This window comes from Sorex araneus, chromosome 2 (assembly GCF_027595985.1).
Source record: "Sorex araneus isolate mSorAra2 chromosome 2, mSorAra2.pri, whole genome shotgun sequence".
NCBI classification, from domain to species: Eukaryota; Metazoa; Chordata; class Mammalia; order Eulipotyphla; family Soricidae; genus Sorex; species Sorex araneus.
In genome coordinates, this window is record NC_073303.1 from 48,592,337 (window position 1) to 48,607,012 (window position 14,676).

The 14,676-nt window shown below is 43.1% G+C and overlaps 1 protein-coding gene across 1 annotated transcript in view; it reads left to right on the forward strand.

Moving 5' to 3' along the window:
* Positions 1-9,689: 9,689 nt before the first annotated feature.
* Positions 9,690-14,676, forward strand: part of FANCC (FA complementation group C) — a 197,057-nt gene continuing 192,070 nt past the window's right edge. Inside the window, exon 1 of the mRNA XM_055126768.1 lies at positions 9,690-9,824. The gene's annotated coding sequence lies outside the window, so the exon portion shown is untranslated. The remainder of the gene's footprint in view (positions 9,825-14,676) is intronic.

A 14,676-nucleotide genomic window follows, 5' to 3' on the forward strand; every position in this document is an offset into this window, starting at 1 on the left:
GCCATCTGTCCCCACATCAGCGAGGATCAAAGAGGAAATTACCAATCCTTGTGACCCTTTAAGTATTGGCTACTATTGCCTCTTAGCCATGCTGTCATCTGTCTGACTGGTGACACCTCACGTAGCTGGATCTAAAGTGAAATTCCCTCCCTCTCTGCTCTCAGTTCGGCTACTGCAGCTTCATACTTTGAAGTCAGGGAATGCTTTGCCTCCCGCCTTCATTTCTCCTCAGAATTCCTTGGCTCTTCAGGGTCATTTGTGGTTCCATACAAATCTAGTAATTTTTGTTCTGTGTCTTTGAAGAATGCCTTTGAGGTTTGCTAGGGCTTGCATTGAATCTTTCAGTGTGTTAGGTAAGATAGTCATGTTAACAATGCTTATTCTTCCAGTTTATGAATGTGGATTATATTTCCATGTCTTTGTGTGTTTTCCACATTTTCCAGTGGCTTACCATTTTTGATGTTTGTCTTTGAACTTCTTTGCTAATTTGATTGCTAGATACTTGATTATTTTTGATCCAGTTTTAAATGTAATTTTGTTTCCTGTGATCTTTTCTTCATTGTTTGCATGTAGTAATGCAAAAGTTTTTGTATATTGATTTTGCAGCTTGCCACTGGACCGTATTAACTTATGGTTTGTAATAGTTGTTATTTTCTTTATTTTTGTGCTTTGTGTTTTGTATTGGGATACATCCGGCATTGCTCAGGGCTTACCCCCATCTCAGTGCTCAGAGATCACTCCTGGCAGAGCTTAGGGGACCATATGCAGTACCAAGGATTGAACCATGTGCAAGGCAAGCAAATTACCTGCTATACCATCCCTCTGGTCCTCTAATATTCATTAGAAAAGTACAATATCTAGGATCTAGAAGCAACCCAAATGTTTAATGTAGATTAATGTGTTAAGAAGGTATGTATGTGTGCGTAATATATTACTGTGTACATATATACATGTATTTATTAGATCATTATTATCATCATCATCATTATTATCCTTTTGATCATCAAATTTCTCGAGCAGTCTCAGTAATGTCTCCATTCGTTCTAGCCCTGAGATTTTAGAAGCCTCTCCTTACTCGTCCTTTCCAATGATGCCACATTGGAGGCTCTTTCAGGGTCAGGGGAATGAGACCCAGCATTGTTACTGGTTTTGGCATATGAATATGCCACTGGGAGTTTGCGAGGCTCTCCCATGTGGGCAGGAAACTCTCGGTAGCCTGCTGGTTCTCCCAGAGGGAGAACTAAGCTATAAGATGCTTCCGGGAGCTTGCTTTTAAGTCTCTGGATGTTGGCCGTTGATGGGATTACAGGGCGTGGGTGTGGTGGGGGCAGTCCCTGAGTGTGACTGCCTAGGTACTGGAAAATGGGAAATCTGGGCAGAAGAGGCCCAGTCCCGATCTGAGCAGGCTTGGAGGTCTCAGCCCTAGGTCCCAAACACCTGGGTTCCTCTGCCGGTACCTTCATGCGTGAGGCTCGTCCGAACGTGTGGAGAGGGGCCTTGAGCATGGCTGTGGCTAGGCTCTGGAGGTCTTCGGCCGTAGGAGCTCTGCTTGGGGCGGGGAGAGGAGCTGGAGCCCATCCCCTTCAAGGGGCCCCGGGGAAGACAGGCACAAGGGCCAGAGACTCTGTACATTATCTAATATATGTTATCTAATATATGTATATAATTAGAAACTTATATGATCTAATTATATGTATATATGTATGCACAATGGAATATTATGCAGCTGTAAAAAAGATGAATTTTGCAGTTTGTTACAATTTAGATGGAGCTGAAGGGCATCATGTTAACTAAATCAAAGGGAGAAAAACAAATACTAGATAATCTCGCTCACCTGCAGTCACAGAACAAGGGAATAGATAGTATCAAACAAACCCTGGCTTTTTGTTGTGAAACTCAGATTAGCAAACAGTGGGGGCAGGGGAGAGGTGGACAGAGTGACTTAGGACAGGGTGAAGAGCCTTGGGCACTCAAGTGACAGTGAAGGTGCAGTGATTTTGTATGTCAGTATCATAGAAGTCAACACTACCACAATCATGTTACCTAAACTACAGATAGGAAAGAAAGATGAGGACTTGGGCATGCGTGGGTTGGGGCACATGCCACCAGCTTCCTCGGGGCTGGGCCTTGTAGTCAGGGTTTTGTACTGCTGAGGTTTGTACGCAGTACAGTCATGCTACCCGTGTGGTAGGGCCTAAGAGAGGCAGCCTTCTCTCGACACATTTTCACTTAGCCCTGTGCAGTTCTGCATACAAACACACATCCTCATCCTCACTATTTTTTTTAAAATTTTTATTGAATTACCATGTGGAAAGTTACAAAGTTCTCAGGCTTATGTCTCAGTTATACAATATTCAAACACCATCCCTTCACCAGTGCCCATATTCCACCACCAAAAATCCCAGTATACCCCCGCCCCCCCACCCCCAACTGTATAACTGATGAATTTCACTTCATTTTCTCTATACCTTGATTACGTTCCATATTTCAACACAAAACTCACTATTGTTGTTGGAGTTTCCCCCCAAGAAAGACAGCCCTACTACCAAGGAAGCATTTGATAATTAGTTTTCCATTGTTGAGAATGAAGAGAAATGTAGCCCCACTGATCCAAGTACATAACTCTTTTTTTTCCTTTTTCCTTTTCCTTTTTTTTTTTTATTCCCCTCATCCCCCTTCCCGCGCCTCATAGTATGGTGGACGCCACGCCACGTTTCTCCCTGAAAATGGAAAACAACCGGGAAAGAGAAATATCGGCGTGGGGCTGTTGCTTAGTTCACAGTCCAGCGAAATGGCTGCTACTTTAATAACCTTCAATATTTCAACAAAAACTCACTATTATTTTTTTTTATAAACATATCAAAATGGTTTTTTTTTGTTTTTTTTTTTGTTTTTTTTTTTTAATTTATTTATTTTTAATTAGAGAATCACCGTGAGGGTACAGTTACAGATTTATACACTTTTGTGCTTATACTTCCCTCATACAAAGTTTGGGAACCCATCCCTTCACCAGTGCCCATTCTCCACCACCCGTAAACCCAGTGTCCCTCCCACCCTCCCCAATCCCATCTCCCCCCCACCCCACCCTGCCACTGTGGCAAGGCATTCCCTTCTGTTTTCTCTCTCTAATTAGCTGTTGTGGTTTGCAATAAAGGTGTTGAGTGGCCGCTGTGCTCAGTCTCTAGCCCTCATTCAGCCCGCAACTCCCTTCCCCCACATGGCCTTCGACTACAATGTAGTTGGTGATCGCTTCTCTGAGTTGACCTTTCCCCGGAACGTGAGGCCAGCCTCGAAGCCATGGAGTCAACCTCCTGGTACTTATTTCTACAGTTCTTGGGTGTTAGTCTCCCACTCTGTTATTCTATATACCATAGATGAAAACTCACTATTATTATTTGGAGATTCCCACCCAAGTCAGACCTGTTAAAAAGGAACCATTTCACATTGCTGACAATTATAGATGTTAAGTCGCGTGGACACTGCAGCGTCCGCGCGGTTTTGGATTTCTGTATAAAGTCCAGGGAAAATTCTGCCAGAAATTGCATAGCCCAGCTCACAGTCCCAGTGCATTGCTGTAAGAAGTCTCTAGAATCAAAGTCTTTAGGCGCAGAGGGTCCGTTTCACTCTCAGCAGCTCCGAATTTATCTGGACCTCACTATTTTTTTAATTTATTGAATCACCATGAGCTTCAATCACTTAGAAAGATTTGATGTTTGAGTTTCAGTCATACAATGATCAAACACTCATCTCTGCAAGTGCACATTTTCCACCACCAGTGTCCCCAGTATCCCTACCGCCACACCCTGTCCTGCCCCCCCTTGCCTCTATGGCAGGCAGTTTGTCCTCTTTCTCTCTCTACCTATGGGCATTATGGTTTGCAATACAGATACTGAGAGGTCATCATGTTGGGTCCTTTATCTACTTTCAGCACACATCTCCCATCCCGAGTGATCCCTCCAATCATCATTTACTTAGTGATCCCTTCTGTATCCCAGCTGCCTTCTCCCCTAGCTCGTGAGACAGGCTTCCAACCTTGGACCAATCTTCCTGGCCCTTGTCTCTACTGTCCTTGGGTGTTAGTCTCATTTTATAATACTTTACATTCTACAAATGAGTGCAGTCATTCTTTGTCTGTCCTCTCTTTCTGACTCATTTCACTCAGATGATAATCTCCACGACCATCCACTTAGAAGCAGATTTCATGACTTCATCTTTCCTAACAGCTGCATAGTAGTCCATTGGGTAGATGTACCAAGGTTTCTTTAACCATTCGTCTGTTCTCAGGCACTCGGGTTGTTTCCAGATTCTGGCTATTGTGAACAGTGCTGCAATGAACATACAGGTGCAGATGTCATTTCTACTGTGCTTTTTTGCACCCTCAGGATATATTCCCAGAAGTGGTATTGCTAGGTCATACAAAAGCTCAATTTCTAGTTTTTGAAGGACTGTCCATATTGTTTTCCAGAAAGGCTGGACCAGTGACATTCCCACCAACAGTGAAAGAGCGTCCCTTTCTCCCCACATCCACGCCAGCAGTGGTTGTTTTTCTTCTTATTGTTGTGTGCCAGTCTCTGTTGTGTGAGATGATATCTCATTGTTGTTTTGATTTGCATCTCCCTAGTGATTAGCTATGTGGAGCACTTTTTCATATGCCTTTTGGCCATTTGTATTTCTTTTTTGAGGAAGGTTCTGTTTATTTTATCTCTCCATATTTTGATGGGGTTGGAGGTATTTTTTTTTGTTAAGTTCTACCAGTGCCTTGCTTGTGTAGCCTGGATATTAACCCCTTATCAGATGGGTCCAGAAACCCCCTTCTGCATCCCCATTCCAGATGGCCTTGTTTCCAGATCCTAAAGGGGAAGGGGCTCAGTGATACAAACTGGGTGTAAAACTGGCTGGTCCAGGCTATCGTGTTGTCCCTGTTGCATTCAATTTTCTTCAGTTTATGGAAACAATCACCATTTGTCTACGTTCTAGTTTATAAAAAATTATTTTTGGGGGGGTGTTGGCTGAAGAACTATTCCTGGCTCTGTGCTTAGGATGACCCATGATAGTGCTCAGGGGAACATATGCGGGTGCCAGGGATCAAACCGTTGCTTGATAGAGTCTTGGCCATGTGCATTGAAAGCACCTTTTCTCCGGTGCTCTCTCTCTGGTCCCTGACTTGTGAAATCCTGTTGCTGTCCTGCTCTTCAGTTCTCAGTAGGACTGGGGTCTGCCTTACCATTTCACCTCAGTGGGCCACACTGAGTGGTGGGTCTGAGGACACTGGGGAGCAATCAGGGCAAGCCTGGCAGCATGAGGTGTGTGTGTGAAGAGGAGTCCTGTGCAGGCCATCTTTTCTGACACCTGAGCCACATTCCTGTCTCTGAACATTACAGTCACTTATTGATCTTGTGTAAAATTTCAGAAAGATTGAAACACATATCTCTTTTATCTGCCATCATTATCTGGAAGTTGCTCCACCCGTTGCCATTTTAACCTTTAATGATTAGATTTACTGATCAAAAAAATTTTTCTCCTCTTAAACTGTAGGTGATTTTATTCAGTTTATTCAATTTTATTCACTTTTATTCAGTTTAAGAAGTAGACATGTCTCCCCATAGGAGCATAACATGGCACTCGCCATAACCATGCCGCCGGACCCTGCTCCAGGCTGTTTCATGTGGGTGCCCTGGAGGGGAGTGGTTGAGACCCCTCTCCACTCCTAGGGACCCAGCCCTGGTAGCAGAAACCTCCAGAACTCAAGCCGCCATATCTACAGACACTCTCCACATGCTCGGGTTGAGCCTCGTCCACGAGGGAACCTGTTCCTGAATGACACTTCATACCACACACCCTGCCCATGCTCCAAGAATATCGTACCACATTTGATGCGGTTCAGCATAGGAGGTAATCAGTCTTAGAGGGAGATATATATGCATATCTCTCTATATATGTATATGTATATTTTTACAATATATATATAAGCACAGAAGGCTCAACTTTTAACATGTTCGTGATTTCTTATAGAAGGGCTTAATGGCCCCTGCATGAAATACAACAGTCTTCACACTCTTTCCTCTAAGGAAACTTTTCTGTAGCATTCTCAGCATTTTTTTATAACAAACGATACAAAATATATTATTTCGGTTCTGCTTTGGGACAGGGGTTGGGGTTCAGGATGGAATCATCCAAAATAAGGTGGTAGGAAGATGTGATGATGGTGCAATTGGTGTTTGAATATTAAATGTAATCAAATATTGTGAACTACTTTATAAAATTAAAAAATAAATTAAAAAAAGATTTTAAAAAAAGTAGACAGATGAATATGGAAGGCTATTCCATTTGAGTTTCCCAAATAGTGAATTCCACTTCATTCATCCATTTACAATGCCAGAAATTTTTTTTTTAATTTTAATTTTTTCAACCTGTATTTTCTCTTAGCTGGTTACTCCAAAATTATGATTCATAGATAACTTATTAATAAAGAGATATTTCCAATAGGGTGGAATTCCATTCTTTTGGTGCAGATCTGATAGATTCACGATGGTACTAATTTGTTGGACGAACATTTATTAAGTGGTTTCTGTATGCATAGCATTTCACCAGGTTCTACAGCGAACCACTATGAGCTACAGAATAGGACAGAGTAGGCATGTTAGTGGAAGGGTTTGAGTCTGTCCATTTAGTGGAGGGATTAAAATAGATTTTTATAATCATTGACTAGTCTAATGGTCTAATCTAATAACTGTAGAGAGATAGAGGTTGTTTTTTTTTCTTTTTAAGATTTTATTATAGAATCACTGTGAAAAACACCCTTACAAAGCTGTTCATGATTAGGTTCCAGTCATACAGTGTTCCAGCACCATCCCTCCACCGGGGTATGTTTCCCAGCACCAGAGTCCCTAGTTTTCCTCCCAGCACTACCCCCAAGCCTGCCTCTATGGCAGGCACTTCTCACTCACTTTCTGTCTGTCTGTCTGTCTCTCTCCTTTTGGGCATTGTGGTTTGTAGTACAGATACTGAAAGGTTATCCAATATATTCCTTTACCTACTTTTAACACTCAGTTCCTGTCCAGCGTGAACAGAACTAGATTTTTTTTTGAATGAAAATTCAGTAAAAACATTATTGTAAGAATTGATTGATACTTTTCCTAAGGAGGTTGGAGGTCAAGTTTTTGAACTCAGAATATTGGGCTGAATTGAAAGATTTAGGAATCATAGATAGAAGCTACAGATGTGGAAGTCAATGGAGTGATCCATAGAAAGTAAGATGAAAGGGGCAGAAGATTGAACCCTGTGGACCAGTCAAGTTAAGCTTGTTTGGAAGAAAGCCTGCTGCCGAGGAGGGTTCACCTCACTGAAGCCATGTCACCGGAAGGCCAAGTACACTGGGGCTCTGCACAAAGCAGCATCTTAGCACACTATTCTTATGAAAAGACTTAGGGAAATAAAAAAAATCACATAAACAAATCTGCTCCCTGTCTCAGGAATACACATCATCATTGTAGAAACTCTGCGATATTTGTAATCTCTGCATAAGGATTATATTCTTGTTGAAAATGAACTGGGTAAGGCCAAGGCTGGCAGAATTACAGGTTGAAGTTGAACATGGAAGATTAAAACATATGAAAATAAGATCTCTTTACTGGGGATAGGTGTTTGGAGATGTGAGTGAAGAAAGTGGATTGATTGTCTGGGATGCCCAGGCTTGATGATTCGTTGGGAACACTCAAAATTCAGGATGTAGTTGTCCTTAGGTTTATTGTAGAGAAAAAATACAGAACAAAATCAGGGAAAAGTTGCATGCGATAAAGTCTAGAGGACTTTATCCAGACTCCTAAAACCAGAGAGATAGCATGGCAGAGAGGGTGCTTGCATTGCACATGGCCAACCTAGATTTCATCCCTGGAATCCCATATTGTCCCCAGCCCAACAGGAGTGATCTCTGAGTACAGAGCCAAGAGTAAACCCTGAGCACTGCCAGGTATGCCCCCCCCCCAAATATTATACAAACACAAAACCCAGGCATAAGTTTCCTAAGGACCTTTTCCTGTAGTCCCACAGGACACACTTTTTTCCTCCAGTGGAATTGTGACCATAGTTGTAAAATGTTGCCCATTAGGGAAAATCATTAGAGACTCAGTGCCCCTAGTTATTGGGTGTTGATCATGTAATCATTCTCTCCCTACCAGATAGCAGAATCACAGAGCCTCCCAAGGGGAAGCAGATGTTTAGTACCAATCAAATTGTTCACACAGATGGTTTAAGCACAGTGAGCCTTGTTTAGCTGGAAGGAGGTGAGAGATCTTTGACATGCAAATAGATGCACTCTGACCAAGAACCTTATACCACACCTTTCTTTTTCTTTTTAAACTTTATTAGAACACTGTGGTATACAAAGTTCTTCATAGTACATTGGGGCATTCAGTGTTGCAACACCCATCTCAGTGGCATCACTGTGACCTGCCTAAATCTTTGTCCAGTTTCTCAACCTCCTTCCCCAAGCCTACTCCCTTAACTGGCACAAAATAATTTATTTATGTTGCTTGCTATAACAAAATGACTAATGGAATTATCAAAAAATACTTAGGTAAAAGAAAATATGTGAAAATTGTTATATCTCACAATGGGGTTTCTAAGGTCTTTGAGAGTTTATTGAGCTGTTTGTTGCTAGTTGAACCTTCTGTGTTTTTGTTGACTGAGCCTTGCAGGCATCCGTGCTACGTTCCCTCCTAGTTTCCTGTGCTCCTGTTGGGCCGTCAGTAGTGTGAAATTTGGAGGTGTGATGTGATCACAGATGTCCAGGAGCTCCAGGACCTGTAGGTTCTCAGCCCGCCCCACTTCCAAGGGAGCCCCAGAGTTCTGCCCCAGACCAGTGTGCCCGTGAGTGCCAGCGGCATAGCTTGCATCTCTTCCAAGGTCAGCCACGAAGCTGTGCCGTTACATGGTGGCAGCTGTGGGGGGTGGGTGTGGATGCTGGGACCTCCGGTAGTTAATAGATGTAGGGGGAGGCTGCCCACCCTGTCTCCAAGAAGACCTCGGAGTTTTCATTCTGAAAACTGGTGTCCCTGGGAGTGTTTGTTGGCTTGGTGTCTTTGCAGAAATTCATCATGAAGCAGTGAAGTTGAACTATTTGCATGGTGGCGGCTGTGGAGTATGGCTGTGGTTGCTAGAGCTTCAGTGGGGTGCGGGAGGGGACACTTAGCCTGCCCCTTTCCAAAGGGTGCCCCAGAGTTTTCAGCCTGAAGACGTAAGATGCGTTTTGTTCCTCAGTTCCACAGCAGTGTCTGTGGTACTGGACCCTAGGTAGAGACAGAATGTTACCACCATTGCAGAGAATGTTGCCTGAACAGTTCTAGAAGTTGCCTCAAATGTATCCCTGTTTTTCCTTAGTGGTTCAAAAGTTTCCTAGGTTCAAGGCATGTACACAAATACTTGTATTTCTGGCAGGCTCTCTCTAATAGTAACATCACATGCTGTGCTAGACTGTGGTCTGTTGAGGGGAGTCTTGATGGTCCTGTGGTTCTGAGTTCCTTGGTGATGCTTCTGCAGTGTGTGTCCTTCGAAGAACTGCTTTCTACACTTATTGGGCTTGCTCATACATAAATTCATCAGAAAGGAGTTTGGATAAACCTCCCTGTTTACCTTTAGATGTCTTTTCTGCTCTCTCCCAGCACCTGTAGGAGCAAAGAAGGCAGTTTTAGCACCCTGCTGCTCTGCCCTGCAACGAGGCTTCCCAGCTCAAGGGAGCAAGCACAGTGCGTGAGGCCGTCTGGCATTACTTGGAAAATATTACCTCATGAGATAATCACAGGTAATTTGGAGAACAACCTTATAAGGTAGGTATTACTCTGCTCCTGAAATCAAGTAAAGACAAAGGCATTTCAGATGATTGGCCCAAGGTTGCTTAGTGAGATGCTGGGTTCATCCTGCCTGTGCTGTGTAGCTGGCCTGGGCCACTGTCTCCTCCCATGCCAGAACAGCTCTGGGGAAGCTTGTTCTGTTAGCAAGGCTCTTTGTGATCCCCAAACTCACGTGACTGGGAAGAAGAATTTCTTTAGCTTAAGCTTGTTCACTGTCACTGTCGTCCTGTTGCTCATAGATTTGCTCGAGTGGGCACTAGTAACATCTCCATGTGAGACTTGTTGTTACTGTTTTTGGCTTATTGAATATGCCACGGGTGGCTTGCCAGACTCTGCCATGCGGGCGAGATACTCTCGGTAGCTTGTTGGCCTCTCCAAGAGGGGCAGAGGAATTGAACCCAGATGGGCCTTGTGTAAGACAATTGCACCACCCTCTGTGCTATCGCTCCAGCCCTTTAAGCTTGTTATTTATTTTAAATGGAAAAGAGAAAATTTAAGGGGTAAAAAAAGAAGTTTAACTTACTCAACATAGCACTTATTTTGGAATCATATGAGGACTTTTTTTTACTTTTATAGATATGCTTATATAAAAATAAGTATTTGCGGGTTGGGGAGGTAGTATAAAGGTTGAGGCACTTGCCTTGCATCTCACTGACCCTGGTTTGAATCCCCAACATCAAATGTGGTTCCCCTCAGTACTGCCAGGGGTCACTTTGAGCACAGACCCAGGACCAGTCCTTTAGCACCACTGAGTGTGGTCTAGCAAGCCGGATGCCCTCCCAACCACCTACTCTAAGAAAAACCTAACATCTGGTGCATCTTCACTTGACTAAAAAATTTTGGATGACCATCTCTTCAAGTCAGTCAGGAATATTATTTGAGTAGCTAACTGTCACTGTCACTGTCATCCCGTTGCTCATCCATTTGTTCGAGCGGGCACCAGTAATGTCTCTCATTGACAGACTTATTGTTATTGTTTTTGGCATATCCAATATGCATGGGTAGCTTGCCAGGCTCTGCCGTGCGGGCGCGATACTCTTGGTAGCTTGCCGGGCTCTCCGAGAGGGGCGGAGGAATCGAACACAGGTTGGCTATGTGAAAGGTGAACGCCCTACCGCTGTGCTATTGCTCCAGCCCAGCTAACTGTGCTGTTACTTAAAACATGCATTTTAAAAAATGGTTATTATAGATCCACTTTAATGATGCTCCTTCAGTTTAGCCTCTAAGTCTACTTTTTCTTTGTATGACGTTCCTAAGAAATAATTCTAAGCTGAACAAAGTCTAAAATTTAGTGTCACTCAGTACCAAATAGTTCCAGATGTTTGCTTTCCTCTTCACAAAGAAAGAACCCACTCTTATGCTGTTTGTTCTTCACATCCTCTTTTTTTCTTGATTTCTCTTCCATTTCATTTTATTTAAATATCAATACCAGACTCACTCTGTGTAGTGCTTGGCTTACTGTCTTGACATTTTTCCCACTGGCTCGGCTTCCAGCCCCAGTCTCTTGGCAGGGAGCGGGGATGATGGTGGTCCTTGAAACTGACTCAGAAGCACCCCAAGTCAGCAGCAATATTCTGTGTAACAAGTACCAGGGTGGGATAACCACACATCCCTGGATTAGAATTTTGAAGTTGTCAGTTGTTTTGTGAGCTGTGGTTTCAGGATCTACTTGAGCAAGAGATTGAATTTATTTCCTACAGACTTCTTTCCTTGGTTTTGCCTGGCATTGATGCCTTATTATTATATATCTTATTCCTTTTGTTACTTGGGGCTTTCCATTTTCCTTTCACTCCTTTTCCTTGAATAACTTTTTTTCTTCCTCCTTGTCCTCATTCAGACTTGAGTCTCCCTGCCTTCTTGTTGCTTGCCTTTGTGGCATTGTTTCGGGGTTCCAGAGTTAGGGTCTGCCGGAGGTGACCCACGTTTTTGTTTTACTTGAGGCTCCAGTTACAACCCCACAGGTGCTGCTACAGTGTGTGCGGTTATGGCGGCGTGGCAGGGAGGGGCTCACGGCTGAGACAGCACCCCAGTACCCTGGCCCCTCTTTGCTCCTGCCCTCGCGTGTTAGATTTGTGGACTGGGGAGATAGTACAAAGCCTGAATCTATTGTAGATTCGTTTGAATGAGGATAGGATGGTAAAATCATATAAATAAGATAGTAAGGAATGTGATTTCCCCTCGATTCCTTGTTTGGAGACCATAGGTTTGATTGGGCATTCGTATCAGTGACTCTGGATTGCCAGGCTTGACAGAGAGGACATTCAGGCCCTGGTTCTTGGGGTTTCTGAAGCACGTAGGAGAGAGGATTGGCTGTCACAGTAGGAGGAGGAAAAGGTGCTAGCAGAGGCTGACCAATGTGATAGTAAGAATTAGTGAAATACGGGGCTGGAGCAATAGCACCGCAGGTAGGGCATTTGCCTTGTGTGAGGCCAACCCAGGTTCGATTCCCAGGATTCCATAGGGTCCCCTGAGCACCGCCAGGAGTGATTCCTGAGTGCAGAGCCGCAGAGCCAGGAGTAACTCCTGAGCATTGCTGGGTGTGACCCAAAAAGCAAAAAAAAAAAAAAAAAAAAAAAGAATTAGCAAAATACGTTTTTAAGTGGATAATTAATAAAATGGAAAAACTGTATTGTTAGTAATATTTGAAGAAAGGTTTAATATTGACTAAGGGGTAGATCCTATTCTGTGTTTCAAAAAAAGATGTTTCATTCTTAGAAGATAATTAAATATAGAAAAAAATCAGAATGGAATTGGACAGATTTTTCACTAAAATGTGTTATGAATGTAAGTACTTATTATTTAAATCTAACAACATAGTAATTGTTAATGAAACACTTAAAGGACTATATAGATGAATTGACTAGAATTTCTTAAAATTACCTGTTTGTGGAGATATTAATTGAAACTGGGAAATTTTCAGGTTTGGGTTAGCTGGAGAGATAGGAAAGTGGGTAAGGCATATATCTGGTGTGCAACTGATCCCATTTCTGTCTCCAGCGCCAAACTCTACCAGAAGTTTCATTGTTGCTTATTACAAACTATGTAGCACTGTCATTCCGTTGTTCATGGATTTGTTCAAGCGGGCACCAGTAACGTCTCCATTGTGAGACTTGTTACTGTTTTTAGCATATCAGAATACCCCAAGGGTAGCTTGCCAGGCTCTGCTGTGCAGGCAGGATACTCCCAGTAGCTTGCCGGGCTCTCCAAGAGGGATGGAGGAATCGAACCCGGGTCTGCTGTGTGCAAGGCAAACGCCCTACCCGCTGTGCTATTGCTCCACTCCAAACTATAGGGATTTTTATATTGTCCAGATGAAAATTATTTATTTTGAAACTAGTTACTAATTGATCTCAGTTATGTACATTTTTGGGTTCAAATAAAATTTAAAATAGGTAAATAGTGTGTACCTTAAGAATAGACTACAGCTAGTCCAGTATTGTGACTGCCACTTAGAGTCAGCTTAACCCACATGTACCATACTGTCTTTAAGAGCTGGGATTGAGGAGCGAGATCATTGCTTTATAGCACTTGGAACTATGTTTGATGTTACTATACATCTGTGCTGTTCATTTTGTTGTTGTTGTTGTTGTTTCTTTTGAGGGGGGTGGTGCACACCCTACAATGCTTGGGGATTACTCCTGGTTGTGACTCAGGGAACCACATTGGGTGCCCGGGTTGAACCTGGGTTGGTTACATGTGAGACAAAGCCCTTTTCTTTTTTTTTTTTTTAATTTTCAATTTTTTTATTGAATCACTGTGAGATACAGTTACAAAGCTTTCATGACCAGGTTTCAGTCATACAATATTCCAACACCCATCCCTCCACCAGTGTTCATTTCCCACCACCCCAGTATCTATCCCCCCCACCCCTCCCCTTCCGAGCCTGCCTCTATGGTGAGCGCTTTTCTTTTCTCTCTCTCTTTCTCTCTCTCTCTCTTTCTCTCTCTCTCTGTGTCTCTGTGTGTCTCTCTGTGTCTCTTTCTCTGTCTCTGTCTCTGTCTCTGTCTCTGTCTCTCTCTCTCTCTCTCTCTCTCTCTCTCTCTCTCTTTCTCTCTCTCCTTTTAGGCCTTATGGTTTGCAATATAGATACTGAGAGGCCTTCAAGTTTGGTCCTCTCCTCCCTTATAGCACACATCTCCCATCCAGAGTGATCCCTTCCAACCATTATTTCATAATGTTCCCTTTTCTTTTCATCCCAACTGCCTTCTCCCCAGCCCTTGAGGCAGTCTTCCAACCGTGGACCAATCCTCCTGGCCATTGTTTCTACTGTCCTCAGGTGTAGAGGACACACTAATACTATGTTTTTGGGTTTTTTATGTATCCCAGAAATGAGTGCAGTCATCCTATGTCTGTCCTTCTCCCCCTGACTCTTTTCACTCAGCATAATACTCCCCATGTCCATGCATTTATAAGCAAATCTCCTGACTACATTTTATCTAACAGCTGTATAGTATTCCATTGTGTAGATGTACCCTACTTTCTTTAACCAGTTGTCTGTTCTTGGACAAGGCAAGGTCCTTACTGTTGTTCTGATGCATGAATATGTATAGATAGTACCAGTTTTGAATACTTAGGGCAAAAACAACTAGAACAGTAGTGGTTTTGCCAGTTTGTTTTTGCTGATTTTTACTTAGTTTGGATGACTAAGCAAAAAATTATGTAGCTGCTAAGATAGTGGACTAAATCAGAAAACTAGGGTCAAGGATAGAATGGATTCTCTTGTTCCTTCCATTAGATATGTTAACTTCTCCCTGGACAACCATGGAGACGTCGCCCCCTTTACCTGTCAGCTTGTTCAGTCATCGTTCACTCCTCAACTCCTCTCTCA